Source organism: Triticum dicoccoides, chromosome 7A, assembly GCF_002162155.2.
Source record: "Triticum dicoccoides isolate Atlit2015 ecotype Zavitan chromosome 7A, WEW_v2.0, whole genome shotgun sequence".
Lineage (NCBI taxonomy): Eukaryota > Viridiplantae > Streptophyta > Magnoliopsida > Poales > Poaceae > Triticum > Triticum dicoccoides.
In genome coordinates this window covers 502,494,911-502,510,028 of record NC_041392.1, presented here as the reverse complement: position 1 = coordinate 502,510,028, position 15,118 = coordinate 502,494,911, and positions in this window count along the sequence as shown.

The following is a 15,118-nucleotide window of genomic DNA, read 5'->3' as shown; positions in this document are numbered from 1 at the left end:
CCCTTCTACTGATCCTTCCAGGGCACGAAGCGCACGACGAGGCCATGGCCTCGGGAGGCGAGGACCGCGCCAAGCCCCACCGAGCTAAAATAGTTCCCGCACATGGGTGAGCGGCGCAGAAACACAGCGCAGAAATAGCGGAAACAACGCGATGGTTAAACAGCAGCAGTTCTAACACGCGCCCGCGGGGCCCTACATTACTTTCTATTTTCTGCGCGGGATAAGAAAGAAAACAAAACGGGCGCGATTCGTCTTGAGCCAACCCACAGTGGAGGCTCGAGCTGCTCCTGGGGCTCAGGCGGATCCCTCCTCTCGCTTCACCGGGGCGCAACGGCGGGCTGACCCGCTAACTTCACCCAGGCGGGCGCGACGGTGCGGGGGCTGGTCGCGGCCACCGCTGGAGGAGCTGCTGCCTGAGAGGGGGTCGCCAAGCTCAGCGAACCCCGAGCACCGCCGCCTGTACGCCAGTCGTCATCTTCATCCTGGCCAGTGCTAGGGCTGGGCAGGCAGCCGCGGTCGTCGTCTTCAGGGCAGCACCCGACACGGCGACCATCTTCCCCAAACAACCTCACGTAGAGGGTGGCGTCGCCATCAAACTTGAAGTACAGGGTGCACCACTGGCCCAGGCTGCGCACGCGGGCAAACGTTTGCCAGCCGCGTGTCAGAGCCCCATTCCCAGAAATGGAGACCTCCAGCGAAGTCCAGGAGGCCCTGCTGCAGCAGTCGTCTGCCTGGAGCAAGAAGCCGCACCGAGCGCTGGCCGGCAGTTCATCTACGAAGAAATGGGGAAGCTGGAGCCTGGTGCTGGATGGGTCCGCCGACCACACGACGAACTCTGGTAGCACCTCCGCAGAGCGAAAGTGTGGCCTAGGGGGGCGCACACCCACGGCGTGCCCCCCATCAGTAACCGGGCACTCACCACCGCGCAGGGAACCGCCTCCATGGCCGCGGGAGGCCACCGCGGGGACCGTGGTATACTTGTGAGGGAGGCCTCGGCCGTTCTTGGTTGGGGGGAAGTCAGGCCCTGCCTGGGGGGCCTTTCCTTTCTCCGCGGCCGAGAACCTCTTTAGGGCCATGGGGACGGTGAGTAGCCAAGAAGAAGAAAAGGAGCAGCAAGAAGGGATGGGCTAAAGGGGCTCGCGCGGCCCCGTACTTATAGCCGGAGGAGGCCAACCGCCGAGCACCACGATCGCAAGTAATCATGGTCGGTTTCTCTGCATGCAGGGACTTATCAAGTCGCGCGGTCGCCGAGGCATCGTGGGGAAGCGCAGTCGCTGTCACGACCGGATTCTCCGGACATTGATTTCCAGAAAATGGCCGTCGTGCTCACCAGCCCCAGGATTACTGTTAGCTGATGAGGCACCAATTTGATACAGAAATTCCAATCAAAAATACAAAATATGTAGTACAAGACTATTCTGGCCTGTGAGTACAACAATTGGGTTTCTAGTAGTCGATGGCGGAAGCGGTTTGTGAGTCGTCAGTGTCTATGGGACTCCATTTCCCACAGGAACAGCTGACCAGGTCAACTCCTATCTTCGCGAGGCTGCTATCACCGTTGCTTTGTTTCCGGGGCTGTCACCGCAACGCTCCTCTCCATGCAGAAATCTGGCCAAGACAATAGCCAGGGACAAGCCAGTGAGTACTTTGAATGTACTCGCAAACATTATGAACACTGGGATAATATAATTGATAATCATGCACTGAAAAAAATTCTATGATCGCATCGTCAGTCATAAATAAAATATCTTTTATGCATGCAAGCAGGTTGTTTATATGCAACATGAATAAGCAATAATGGAGTGGGGAATAAAATGCCGCAGTCGGGCGTCTGAAAGACACCACCTAAAGGGCTTATAAAGTAAATAAATAACAAGCAATGCCACAGTCGGGCGTCTCAGCGACACCACATAAAGGGCCTATAAAATAAATTAAATAACAAGCAATGCCACAGTCGGGCGTCTCAGCGACACCACATAAAGGGCTTATAAAATAAATAAATAACAAGCAATGCCACAGTCGGGCGTCTCAGCGACACCACATAAAGGGCTTATAAAATAAATAAATAACAAGCAATGCCACAGTCGGGTGTCTTAGCGACACCACATAAAGGGCTTATAAAACAAATAATCACAATGAATATCCAGGAGGTAGAACCGTCCCAGGGATACTCAATGATATAATGGGTTAGTCCATAATAATAATAATCATAATCTTCACAAGTCACAAGTCACAGTCCAAGTTCTGGTTTAACAATCTCTCCTCCGAAGACCGACACTAAGACCAACCCTTGACCCATCCCAAACTGTAATCCTTAACCATGGACACGGCTATTCGAATAGGTTTAATCTCTGCAGAGGGTGTACTCTTTACCCACGAGTAACGGATTCCTTTAGTCCATCGGGACTAATTCCGTCTACGGCCTTTTAGTTGAAAACACGCCTAACTTGCACACACCAGCTTAACTCATCGGTGTCTGGAATCGCCCACGACACTTGTTAAGCAAAACTCTAAGTGGGGAGGCTACAACCTCGCGTAGCATGGGATCAAATTTATATCGCGCGCTCTAAGGGGTGGCCTCCCCTCTTGGTCCCAACCAGAAACACCCATGCCCCCTGACCAGGTGGCATGCCTACCGGCTACAACCGACATCTTCCACCATGGCCTCTCTGTACGGTGTGTGCTGGAAAGGGGTTGACGACTTACTGAACCGTACCCTACCTGCGGCAGGGACAAGTGGTAGTACGAGGCAAATATGGGGGTTACTGGAACAAGACTCGACCTACGGCCGACTCTGGAGGCTTATAAGTTCCCTGCATGACATGTATATCAAATATATTTCAACCGACGAAATCACCACCCATTATACCTTACTATGCCATACCGGACATAACCGTCCCGACGGGGACCGGCGACAAGCTCACTCCTACCCAAGGCAGAGGCTTTCCCTGATTCCTTTCCGGCATGCATGCAAGGCACATGAGGATGATTGCCATCACAAGTATATTCATTTCCAACAGCAAGGAAATCACTAATATGCCTTCATGCAAATGATCACATCGCCACATAAAATAACGAGTTCTCCGAATGAGATGGTGTTATAAACGAGTCAACTAACACACCAAAAATATTATGCCGGGGTTCAGAATACTTGCCTTCATGGTGTGGAAGGGCAGGGTGCACTCTAAATCTTTTGAAAGCTTCCTTCTCTTCCAAAATCCTATTTTCAAAAATATGCAAATAACACATATTTCAAAAACAGTACAAAAAAGTTGTTTGGAAAATTTTCAAATAAATCTCAAAATAAACTAGACAGAATTTGAGGGATGTAGGAAAAAGAATCAACTCATTTGGAGTTGTATTTAAAAAGTTAAGCTCAGTCAAAGTTTTGTACAAAATCTGTTATTTAAAATTAAAACAGAAAAAGAAAAACATTTCGAATATACATACACGTTGAAGGCGTATTTTGGTTATACGCTTCCACTTACTCCAACGTGGACGGCACGCGAGTCACTGACAGTGGGCCCGCCTGGCCCACTGGTCAGGTTTGACTGGTCTATCCCTCCCTCCTCTTCCTCTGCCCGAACGGAGGCGAGGCAACGACGATCGTCGCCGGCGAACGGCGGTTCCCCGCGGGTTCCAGAGGGTCTGGATGGATCCGCGAGACCGAGGAGGTCCTTCCGGTGGTCGCTGGGTAGACGGGGGTGGAAAGAGTCGTCGGCGGTGAGCTTCACGGCGGAGGGGACTTCGGGAGCAGAGTGGTTTTGGGGCTATGGTGGTTCCCGATCAAAATCGAGTAGGGGGATGGGTTCACGGGAGGAAGAGAAAGTTCCTGGTGAAGAGAACGGAGAGGGGGAGGCCCTGGTGGTGCCGGAATGGCCGGGGCAGTGGCGGCGGCTGCGGTTGCCCGAGATGGGGAAGGAGACCTCCCCGGGTCGATTGGCTGCCAATGGGGGTCATAGGGAGATGGCTTGGGACTGCCTGCGTGCGGAGACGAGCTCGGGGCTCCTTAAATAGGCGATCGGGGTCGGTTCCGACGGTGGCCGCGGATAAGGTCGCCGGCGACGAGCGCTAGTGGACACGCTTGTGGATGAGCTCGCGCTGTTCCAGGGGCCAGGTGGCGAGCGGGAGAGGCTTGGGCGGCGTTGAACTGAGCAGGGGCTGTCGGCGGCCATGGCGGCTAGCTCCTGGCTTGCCGGAGCCATGGCGAGGGGCTCTTGGCGCGTTGCGGTGAGAAGGGGAGCGCGTGGCACGGCTCTGCAGATCGGACCAAACCCAGGGGCGCGACGCGGCGGCTCGGGCGTGGCACGTGCAAAACGCGTGCTCTGCTCACGCCCAGAGCACGCACGGAACGTGCTCGACAAAATGCCAGGGCATGCTACAGGTCTCAGGTGAGGTTGGGGTTTAACAGACCTAGGTTAAAGTCATCTAGAGGCTTAGTGGACAGGTTAGTTTGATCAGAGGTGCAAGTTCACAGTGCAATGACAAAATTCATGTCAAAACTGTTCATGCACTCTAGGTGTTTGACAAAATGCCACAGGCACCTAAGCATTTCTTGGAGTGGCCAAAACTTCCAGAGTGGGGTCTCTTTAGATGAATAAGAGGGTGGTGAGGTTAGTTTGTGAAAAGCACAAACTTGTTAGTGCAAGTTTTGCAAAACTACAATTCTGGACAGGAGATAAATGGCATTATTTCATGAACCAAAAATATTCAAATGGGTGCATGCTCCTGGACCTAGGGGTCTTGTAGGGTTGACTACAAGTAGGAGAAGGCACAAGGTCACTGGAGCAAAAATAAATAGGGTTGTAGTAGAAATCACAAGGCTGGACCAGAATGAAAATGAGGTTGATTCACTCAAATTTTTCAAATAACATCACTGGGTTTTTGCATAAAGTTGAATCATATGATACTACCAACATCCCATAATTTTGGTGGAGGCCAGAAAGAAATATTTAAATGGGTTGTAGTGCAAAATTGCACTCTGGACCAGAGAAGAAAAATTGATGCAGAGCTCAAAATATTACATGTATAAAAGATATTTTTGTATAAAAGTGATTTAAAAATATCACATGACAACTCCAAATTTTGGTTGGAACGTTTTGTGAATTTATCAAATGGTTGTAGTTCAAATATGGCCATATAACCTTGAAAAACCATTTTTCAAGAAAATAAAGATCAAGCAAATTAATTATGTAATTAGTTATACTGATAAAAGAAAAGTTTTTCTTGAGAGGTTAAACAAGTCCAATAACATATTTGAAAGGTTTTCACTTTAGGGAACAACTCCATGATAATAAGAAAGGAAATGTTTCAAAAAAATCAAAAGGGAGTCCAAAAAATCAAAGTTTTAATTCCTGGCAAAAATTTTAATTTAATAAAACAAGGCCAAAAGAATTTTTTTTTGGGTGTCACAACACCACCCCCCTTAAGAAAAATCTCGTCCTCGAGATTTGTTCAAAGTTGTTTTAAGAAAAACTATACGCAATAAAAATGTGGCTACAGTGAGAGGGCAATAAGTGGTGAAAAACCACAGTGTGAATACTGGTGCTGCATGGAAAAATCTACGGTTCGGGACAAAACGTGAGATTTCTATGCTGGATATAAATTTAGAATAACTTCTAAATTTAAATATACGCTGGTCGTACCCGAGAGCACAGTGCTCTCTCTGGCCGACAGGTGGACCCGGGGCCCACTGTCAGCCTCTTCTTCTCCCTCTGGTTCTCTCTTCTTCCTCTCTCCCGCGCGCTTTCCCGCGCTTTCTCCACCGGCGACGCCTAGCGCGTAGGGCATCTAGGCCGTACCGCGGTAGTGCGCGGCGTGCTAGCTGCCGGTGCAGCGTGCACTCACCTCGTGGGCCAGCGCGCTGTCGGCACTGCTCGCGGATTCGCCTCCGAACACCGGCGATCGGCGACGAGCGGCGTTGGTGGACTTCGCCCACCGTACACCGAGCTCGAGCTATAAAACGGACGGGGTGCCCCTCTCTTCTTCCTCACACCTGGCCTCACTTCTCCTCCTCCTTCTTCCTCCATTACTACTTACAAAAGCTCGGGTTAGGCTCTAATGGCGGAGGCGATGCCGGACTGGTTTGCGATCCTGATATGCGGAGGGCTGGCGACACTGTTGGGGCTCTCCGTGCTCCTGTGCGCGATGATCCTCGACGATCGTCACGACGCTGCTGCTCGGGTGTTGGCTCTCCGCGGTGGTGGTGATCATGAGGAGTAGATGGGGTGTGCCGGGTGCTAACTGTTGTTAGGGGGTGATTAGCTGGATGTAACACCGTTGCAAAGTTTTGCAAATAGTGTATGTGTTCGAATGATTATGGTTGTGAGTCTGCTGTCGTGGTGCTGTGTGAAATTAATTAATCCACGCCGTGAGAAGGTGCAGATGTAGCAACTCAGGGAAAAGAAATCTCACTCCAGGATTTTGCGAGGGGAAAACAGTTAATTTAAAGGAGCATAAACCCACAACAAAAACTACACACATTAGTAGAAGCCAAATAATTGACTCGTCGTACAAACTCAGGGTATCACGCATAAGTCACACACATAAATAAATGTTGCAATAATGAACACCGCAGCGACGTCTAAAATGGAAACGGTAACTGGACAGGGTCCCTAGAAAACGTCTCTGGTACTGGGATACACTCCTCTTCTATCGGGGGAAGTGGATTGACCAGTCGATGCATGTGTCTCTCCTGGTCGGGCCTTAGTGCTCTGCCGATGGCGATCTGAGGATTTAAATCTGCGAGGCTCTGGAGATAACCCATCACACGTTGGGTTAAACGCTCTTGAGCGATGGCGTACTGGACAAGGTTGGCCAGGACTGGGTCTCTCTCAATTCGTCCACCGGGAAAAGATGTCACTCCTCCGGGTGCTGCATGGCTCGGGAAGTAATAATACCCTCGTTCGCTGGCATAGGGTACCGCGAATGGAAGGCGAGCAAGCGCTTCGTATGCAACAACTTCTATGGCCATATGTGGGGTTGGCATAGATTTCCCCATGAAGGAGACCTCCGTTGGGTCTTGGTTTGAGTTTACGAGAGGGATGTGTACTGCTGCCCAATATCTCGAGGTGGAAGGGGTAATTCTCGATTTGAACAGCTCGTACTGGGGTGGCTGGGTAGCGCCCATGGTACTGCAGGTAAAATCCCACAATATCTTGACAAAACTACCCGGGGTTGCATCTGGGGTTCTCAGATAAATGCTGGGGCTCGGCATGGCAAGAAATGGTTGTGAGGGTGGTGCACAAGGTGAGAGGTGCTTGGCAAGGTCACGCGGTGGCCTTTTTATAGCACCGGAGCTGGGTCATTTTTACCGTGGTGAATGGTAAAGAAAATTTTCAGCTCTGTTCCAAGGGTCGGGGTCAAGCCACAGATTCACACATTTCACTATAGTGATATGTTACTATGGGGGTTGTCGTGGAGGTTTTTGGTAACTGTGTCTGGGATAGAAATCTTATACTGCATACTGGCGTATCCAGGCAAGGCTACTATTAAAACAGAGGCACGGCAACAGGCGGCATTTAATTACAAGGCCACACGATTACAAAGCGAGGGTACACTGGGACTTGATACGACTCGGGTGACTTAGTCTACCTCGTTTACATCCAAGCGGGCGTGCCTTGTGGATGTCAAGGCTTCTCCACGGGTCTCACCGTCGGAATTAGTTGGAGTGGGTTGAGGGGCTGCAGGCTCGGGGTAGCGATGAGGACCATCTCGGGGATTGTTGGCCACAACCCCGTTGGAGTGTGCTCCCAATATGCGACGAAGCACTTCTGGGGTTATCGCAGCACCTTGGCCGATGGCTGGGGCAGGCCTCAGGGACTCGATCGGGTGTCCAAACAGCACGACTGGGTTGTCGGCATTGGGCTCGTTCTCTTCTCTCGCCGTGGCTCGACGAACCAGCTCTCCACGAGCTGTGATTAGATCAATAGTGATTTGATCGCACAGTTCCTCTAGTGCACTTACATAGCGCACTAGGTGCAACAATGCAGGATCTGTCTCGTGATCTCCGTTGGCAACTTGGGGTGGTCTACCATACCCTTCACGTCTGGGGTAGTAGTGGAACGAGCGACAATTAACTCTGGGCGACAAGTGCCAGAGATGAACTATAGCTTCTCGAGCAACTAGTTGGATGGCTTGTGGCTCAAAGGAAGTCGTTCTTTCGGTGAACCTGTAGGGGCGTTCGGGTGCTAGACCCCTACCGTAGATGTGTACAGTGGCCCAGAATTGACGGTTCTCACCGCTCATGGGTCCTTGGTACACAACATATTCTGGGGGCTCTTCTAATGCATAGGCACTACGGGTGAGGTTTGCGAGTATGGTCACAAAGCCTCCAAGGTTGGTTGCCGTGGTCTCATTGTGCACGACAGGGCCAGGCATTATAGCTTGGTTTGGGGTAGAGGCTGTGTTCTGCTGTGTTGGGGCTAGCGTGCCGCTTTTTATAGGAAAAGGGGACGGAGTCTTCCTTCGCACGTTTGCGAGAACGGACTATTTAGGGGCCGGTAACTGGCGCATGAGCGACAGGTTTAGGTTGATAGGTTGGGCACCGACTGCCAAAAGGTGTCGGGTCACTGTGGGGCTATCTTGTATGAGAAGCTTGGTTCGGTTATGGCTTGATGGGTTGGTCTGCCTAAGTTTATTGACCTAGCTAAGATAGGATTCGCCAATGGTCAGCCTGGCTCTGATACCAAGTCTGTCACGACCGGATTCTCTGGACATTGATTTCCAGAAAATGGCCGTCGTGCTCACCAGCCCCAGGATTACTGTTAGCTGATGAGGCACCAACTTGATACAGAAATTCCAAGCAAAAATACAAAATATGTAGTACAAGACCATTCTGGCCTGTGAGTACAACAATTGGGTTTCTAGTGGTCGATGGCGGAAGCGGTTTGTGAGTCGTCAGTGTCTATGGGACTCCATTTCCCACAGGAACAGCTGACCAGGTCAACTCCTATCTTCGCGAGGCTGCTATCACCGTTGCTTAGTTTCTGGGGCTGTCACCGCAACGCTCCTCTCCATGCAGAAATATGTCCAAGACAATAGCCAGGGACAAGCCAGTGAGTACTTTGAATGTACATGCAAACATTATGAACACTGGGATAATATAATTGATAATCATGCACTGTAAAAAATTCTATGATCACATCATCAGTCATAAATAAAACATCTTTCATGCATGCAAGCAGGTTGTTTATATGCAACATGAATAAGCAATAATGGAGTGGGGAATAAAATGCCGCAGTCGGGCGTCTGAACGACACCACCTAAAGGGCTTATAAAGTAATAAATAACAACCAATGCCACGGTCGGGCGTCTCAGCGACACCACATAAAGGGCTTATAAAATAAATAAATAACAAGCAATGCCACAGTCGGGCGTCTCAGCAACACCACATAAAGGGCTTATAAAATAAATAAATAAATAACAAGCAATGCCACAGTCGGGCGTCTCAGCAACACCACATAAAGGGCTTATAAAACAAATAATCACAATGAATATCCAGGAGGTAGAACCGTCCCAGGGATACTCAATGATATAATGGGTTAGTCCATAATAATAATAATCATAATCTTCACAAGTCACAAGTCACAGTCCAAGTTCTGGTTTAACAATCTCTCCTCCGAAGACCGACACTAAGACCAACCCTTGACCCATCCCAGACTGTAATCCTTAACCATGGACACGGCTATTCAAATAGGTTTAATCTCTGCAGAGGGTGTACTCTTTACCCATGAGTAATGGATTCCTTTAGTCCATCGGGACTAATTCCGTCTACGGCCTTTTAGTTGAAAACACGCCTAACTTGCACACACCAGCTTAACTCATCGGTGTCTGGAATCACCCACGACACTTGTTAAGCAAAACTCTAAGTGGGGAGGCTACAACCTCGCGTAGCATGGGATCAAATTTATATCGCGCGCTCTAAGGGGTGGCCTCCCCTCTTGGTCCCAACCGGAAACACCCATGCCCCCTGACCAGGTGGCATGCCTACCGGCTACAACCGACATCTTCCACCATGGCCTCTCTGTACGGTGTGTGCTGGAAAGGGGTTGACGACTTACTGAACCGTACCCTACCTGCGGCAGGGACGAGTGGTAGTACGAGGCAAATATGGGGGTTACTGGAACAAGACTCGATCTACGGCCGACTCTGGAGGCTTATAAGTTCCCTGCATGACATGTATATCAAATATATTTCAACCGACTAAATCACCACCCATTATACCTTACTATGCCATACCGGACATAACCGTCCCGACGGGGACCGGCGACAAGCTCACTCCTACCCAAGGCAGAGGCTTTCCCGGATTCCTTTCCGACATGCATGCAAGGCACATGAGGATGATTACCATCACAAGTATATTCATTTCCAACAGCAAGGAAATCACTAATATGCCTTCATGCAAATGATCACATCGCCACATAAAATAACGAGTTCTCCGAATGAGATGGTGTTATAAACGAGTCAACTAACACACCAAAAATATTATGCCGGGGTTCAGAATGCTTGCCTTCATGGTGTGGAAGGGCAGGGTGCACTCCAAATCTTTTGAAAGATTCCTTCTCTTCCAAAATCCTATTTTCAAAAATATGCAAATAACACATATTTCAAAAACAGTACAAAAAAGTTGTTTGGAAAATTTTCAAATAAATCTCAAAATAAACTAGACAGAATTTGAGGGATGTAGGAAAAAGAATCAACTCATTCGGAGTTGTATTTAAAAAGTTAAGCTTAGTCAAAGTTTTGGTCAAAATATGTTATTTAAAATTAAAACAGAAAAAGAAAAACGTTTCGAATATACGTACACGTCGAAGGCGTATTTTGGTTATACGCTTCCACTTACTCCAACGTGGACGGCGCAGTGGGCCCGCCTGACCCACTGGTCAGGTTTGACTGGTCTATCCCTCCCTCCTCTTCCTCTGCCCGAACGGAGGCGAGGCAACGGCGATCGTCGCCGGTGAACGGCGGTTCCCTGCGGGTTCCAGAGGGTCTGGATGGATCCGCGAGACCGAGGCGGTCCTTCCGGTGGTCGCTGGGTAGACGGGGGTGGAAAGAGTCGTCGGCGGTGAGCTTCGCGGCGGAGGGGGCTTCGGGAGCAGAGTGGTTTTGGGGCTACGGTGGTTCCCGATCAAAATCGAGTAGGGGGGTGTGTTCACGGGAGGAAGAGAAAGTTCCTGGTGAAGAGAACGGAGAGGGGGAGGCCCTGGTGGTGCCGGAATGGCCGGGGCAGTGGCGGCGGCTGCGGTTGCCGGAGATGGGGAAGGAGACCTCCCCGGGTCGATTGGCTACCAATGGGGGTCCTAGGGAGATGGCTTGGGACTGCCTACGTGCGGAGACGAGCTCGGGGCTCCTTAAATAGGCGATCGGGGTCGGTGCCGACGGTGGCCGCGAATAAGGTCGCCGGCGACCGCCATTCTGTAGCTAGGGCATCGTGGCAGCGACGAGCGCTAGTGGACACGCTTGTGGATGAGCTCGCGCTGTTCCAGGGGCCAGGTGGCGAGCGGGAGAGGCTTGGACGGCGTTGAACTGAGCAGGGGCTGTCGGCGGCCGTGGCGGCTAGCTCCTGGCTTGCCGGAGCCGTGGCGAGGGGCTCTTGGCGCGTTGCGGTGAGAAGGGGAGCGCGTGGCGTGGCTCTGCAGATCGGGCCAAACCCAGGGGCGCGACGCGGCGGCTCGGGCGCGGCACGTGCAAAACGCGTGCTCTGCTCACGCCCAGAGCACGCACGGAACGTGCTCGACAAAATGCCAGGGCATGCTACAGGTCTCAGGTGAGGTTGGGGTTTAACAGACCTAGGTTAAAGTCATCTAGAGGCTTAGTGGACAGGTTAGTTTGATCAGAGGTGCAAGTTCACAGTGCAATGACAAAATTCATGTCAAAACTGTTCATGCACTCTAGGTGTTTGACAAAATGCCACAGGCACCTAAGCATTTCTTGGAGTGGCCAAAACTTCCAGAGTGGGGTCTCTTTAGATGAATAAGAGGGTGGTGAGGTTAGTTTGTGAAAAGCACAAACTTGTTAGTGCAAGTTTTGCAAAACTACAATTCTGGACAGGAGATAAATGGCATTATTTCATGAACCAAAAATATTCAAATGGGTGCATGCTCCTGGACCTAGGGGTCTTGTAGGGTTGACTACAAGTAGGAGAAGGCACAAGGTCACTGGAGCAAAAATAAATAGGGTTGTAGTAGAAATCACAAGGCTGGACCAGAATGAAAATGAGGTTGATTCACTCAAATTTTTCAAATAACATCACTGGGTTTTTGCATAAAGTTGAATCATATGATACTACCAACATCCCATAATTTTGGTGGAGGCCAGAAAGAAATATTTAAATGGGTTGTAGTGCAAAATTGCACTCTGGACCAGAGAAGAAAAATTGATGCAGAGCTCAAAATATTACATGTATAAAAGATATTTTTGTATAGAAGTGATTTAAAAATATCACATGACAACTCCAAATTTTGGTTGGAACTTTTTGTGAATTTATCAAATGGTTGTAGTTCAAATATGGCCATATAACCTTGAAAACCCATTTTTCAAGAAAATAAAGATCAAGCAAATTAATTATGTAATTAGTTATACTGATAAAAGAAAAGTTTTTCTTGAGAGGTTAAACAAGTCCAATAACATATTTGAAAGGTTTTCACTTTAGGGAACAACTCCATGATAATAAGAAAGGAAATGTTTCAAAAAAAATCAAAAGGGAGTCCAAAAAATCAAAGTTTTAATTCCTGGCAAAAATTTTAATTTAATAAAACAAGGCCAAAAGAATTTTTTTGGGTGTCACAGTCGCCCACGTCCAATCAATCGCCACGCGGCGCCCAAGGTCATAGGCTGTTAGGGCCCGCGGCGCTTCGCGCTTGCCCCTTCGCTTTCCTGCTAGGCCAAGCCCGGGCGCGCCTTGGGCCCGGGGGCTACTGCCGGCGTTCTAGGAACGGGGGTCCCCAGACTTGCGTGCCTGCGGCCTGCGGCATGGCTCAGGTGGGGGACCAGCGCGGCCCACCTTCATCAGCTCAAGCTCAAGACCCTCGCGAGGGGCCAAGCCTCGCGGGACGGACGACCGGAAGCTTCCTCAGAGGCAGCCTCATCAGGCAGGCTCGCAAGGAGGTGGAGAGATCAAGGCAGGGGTACATCGCGAGGAGCCCGTGACGCAAGCCATGACGATCGAGACCAGGCGGGCGCCGGCTTGCGCAGTGTCCTTGTTTCCCCTTTGGTGCAAAGGGGGCAAGCACAGGCCAAGGCATCGGGCAAAGGTTACCATTACGGTGCAACGAGACTAAGACCAGCAGAGCGGCAGGACGGAGGTCACCGTGGAGCCCAAGACGGCATCATCACCAGTACTTTTGGCAGCCGAAGACCACCTTTAGTCAGGATAACTTGTACTAGATGTTCCCCTTCAAAATGGCCAATTGTTGGCGCCCTCCCTGCTCGTTATTTGGGAAGAGGCTCAGGGCCTCTATAAATAGAGCTAGCCACCACCGAGTAGAGGGATGGCTGGAGATCTGGTAGAACCCTAGCAGAGAGAGAGAGGCGACTGAACTCACCCTAGCAGTTCATCACACCAGCTCAAGAACACCTCTCGCGAGGGTGTTCTTCCCTTGTACTGTTCATCATCAGCCCCTGAGGCAATCCACCACACCACACACTGGAGTAGGGTATTACACCACAACGTTGGCCCGAACCAGTGTAAACCACGTGTCCCTTGTGTTGTTCATTGTTTCCAGCTTGGATCATGTGAGGAGATTGGGTGTAGATCGGTAGGGGAGAGATTTCCGTGCGCACCCCAGTGTTCGAACCTCAAGGGTCTGCCGGAACCTGAAATCTGACACAATGTATTTTTCTCGTTTCAACTTAAGCCATATTAACCGGAAAGGACGCAATATGGTCTAGTACTAGTACTACTTTGATGTGTCCCGTCAACTCGTCGAACAAGGAGAAGCTTGCTTACTACACCTCTCCCTCGCCAACGCGCGCGGTGGCTCGTGGGATGAGGAGATGGTTTTGACTACAGCGCCCTCTCCCTCTCCCTCGCCCTCACCCTCACGATGGACGTGCAGCAGTTCAATCGGTGTCATATTGCCAGAAGCATAGTGTACTGTAGTCTCATCGTTGTAGGACCTTCCGAAGAGGCGAAGAGCCAAGTGCAAGGTTCACACGAGTATGAACTATTGAACCTCCCGAAGAGGCAAAGATCCAAGCGTGAGGTTTTATAGGAGTTGTCGTCCTAGTAGGAGTATACTACAACTATAGAGAATGGTGCTACTATATGATGCCGCCACGTCACCTATATCCAAAGATGTGCCACTTTTTTTCTCAAAGAGCGTGTTGGAGATCGTGCATCAACCACACAAGTTGCACGTACACATAACACATTTACTAGTAATAAATTCTAAAGGACAAATGCCAGTATGCCACACAAGTTCATCTCCAATTCATGTGATAAATTTGTGCACGTCCAGTCTACATATATTCACAGCGCTACTGTTCACAATTTACCATACTCCACTTACACATTATAGATGGGCTACAAGTCCTCCTCCAGGTTCCAGTCCCAGGTGTTCTTCATGGATGGCACGATCCATAGCGGTGAGCAACGGGAATAATCATTGTCGTAGCTTTCTAGTCCGGTTCCACACGATGGAGACTCATCCAAGCTGAAGCGGCATAAATCAGGGATAGCGTGTCCCAGCAAGTCGTTCATCCGGCGATGCGCACTGAAGACACAACCATGCTTCATGAACGACATGCCTTCAGTTTCATGCACGGAAGGTGGCATCCGCTTCACAATGGGGTAGATGTCCCAAATGAAAAGCGAGTGCTCTCCAAGAGTGTTCCTCGGCACCCAAGTAGCATCACGGGGGTCGAACTCGGCGCCGTTCATCTGGTATACGCGACATCTCAGATCTGGACACATGGTGACGTACATAGTCAAGGTCCATGCATAATAATGTTGTGCTCAAATATGGCGGTCAGTACTACTGTGTAGCAAATAGTACTACTCCAGTATAGAGGAGGTAAAATAACTGGCTTATTATATATAGCCACTCTTGGCTACATGGATGAGATAGTAAGACATGGAAAAAACAAAAATGGTGGCAGCTAGCGGGTTCAAGTATTC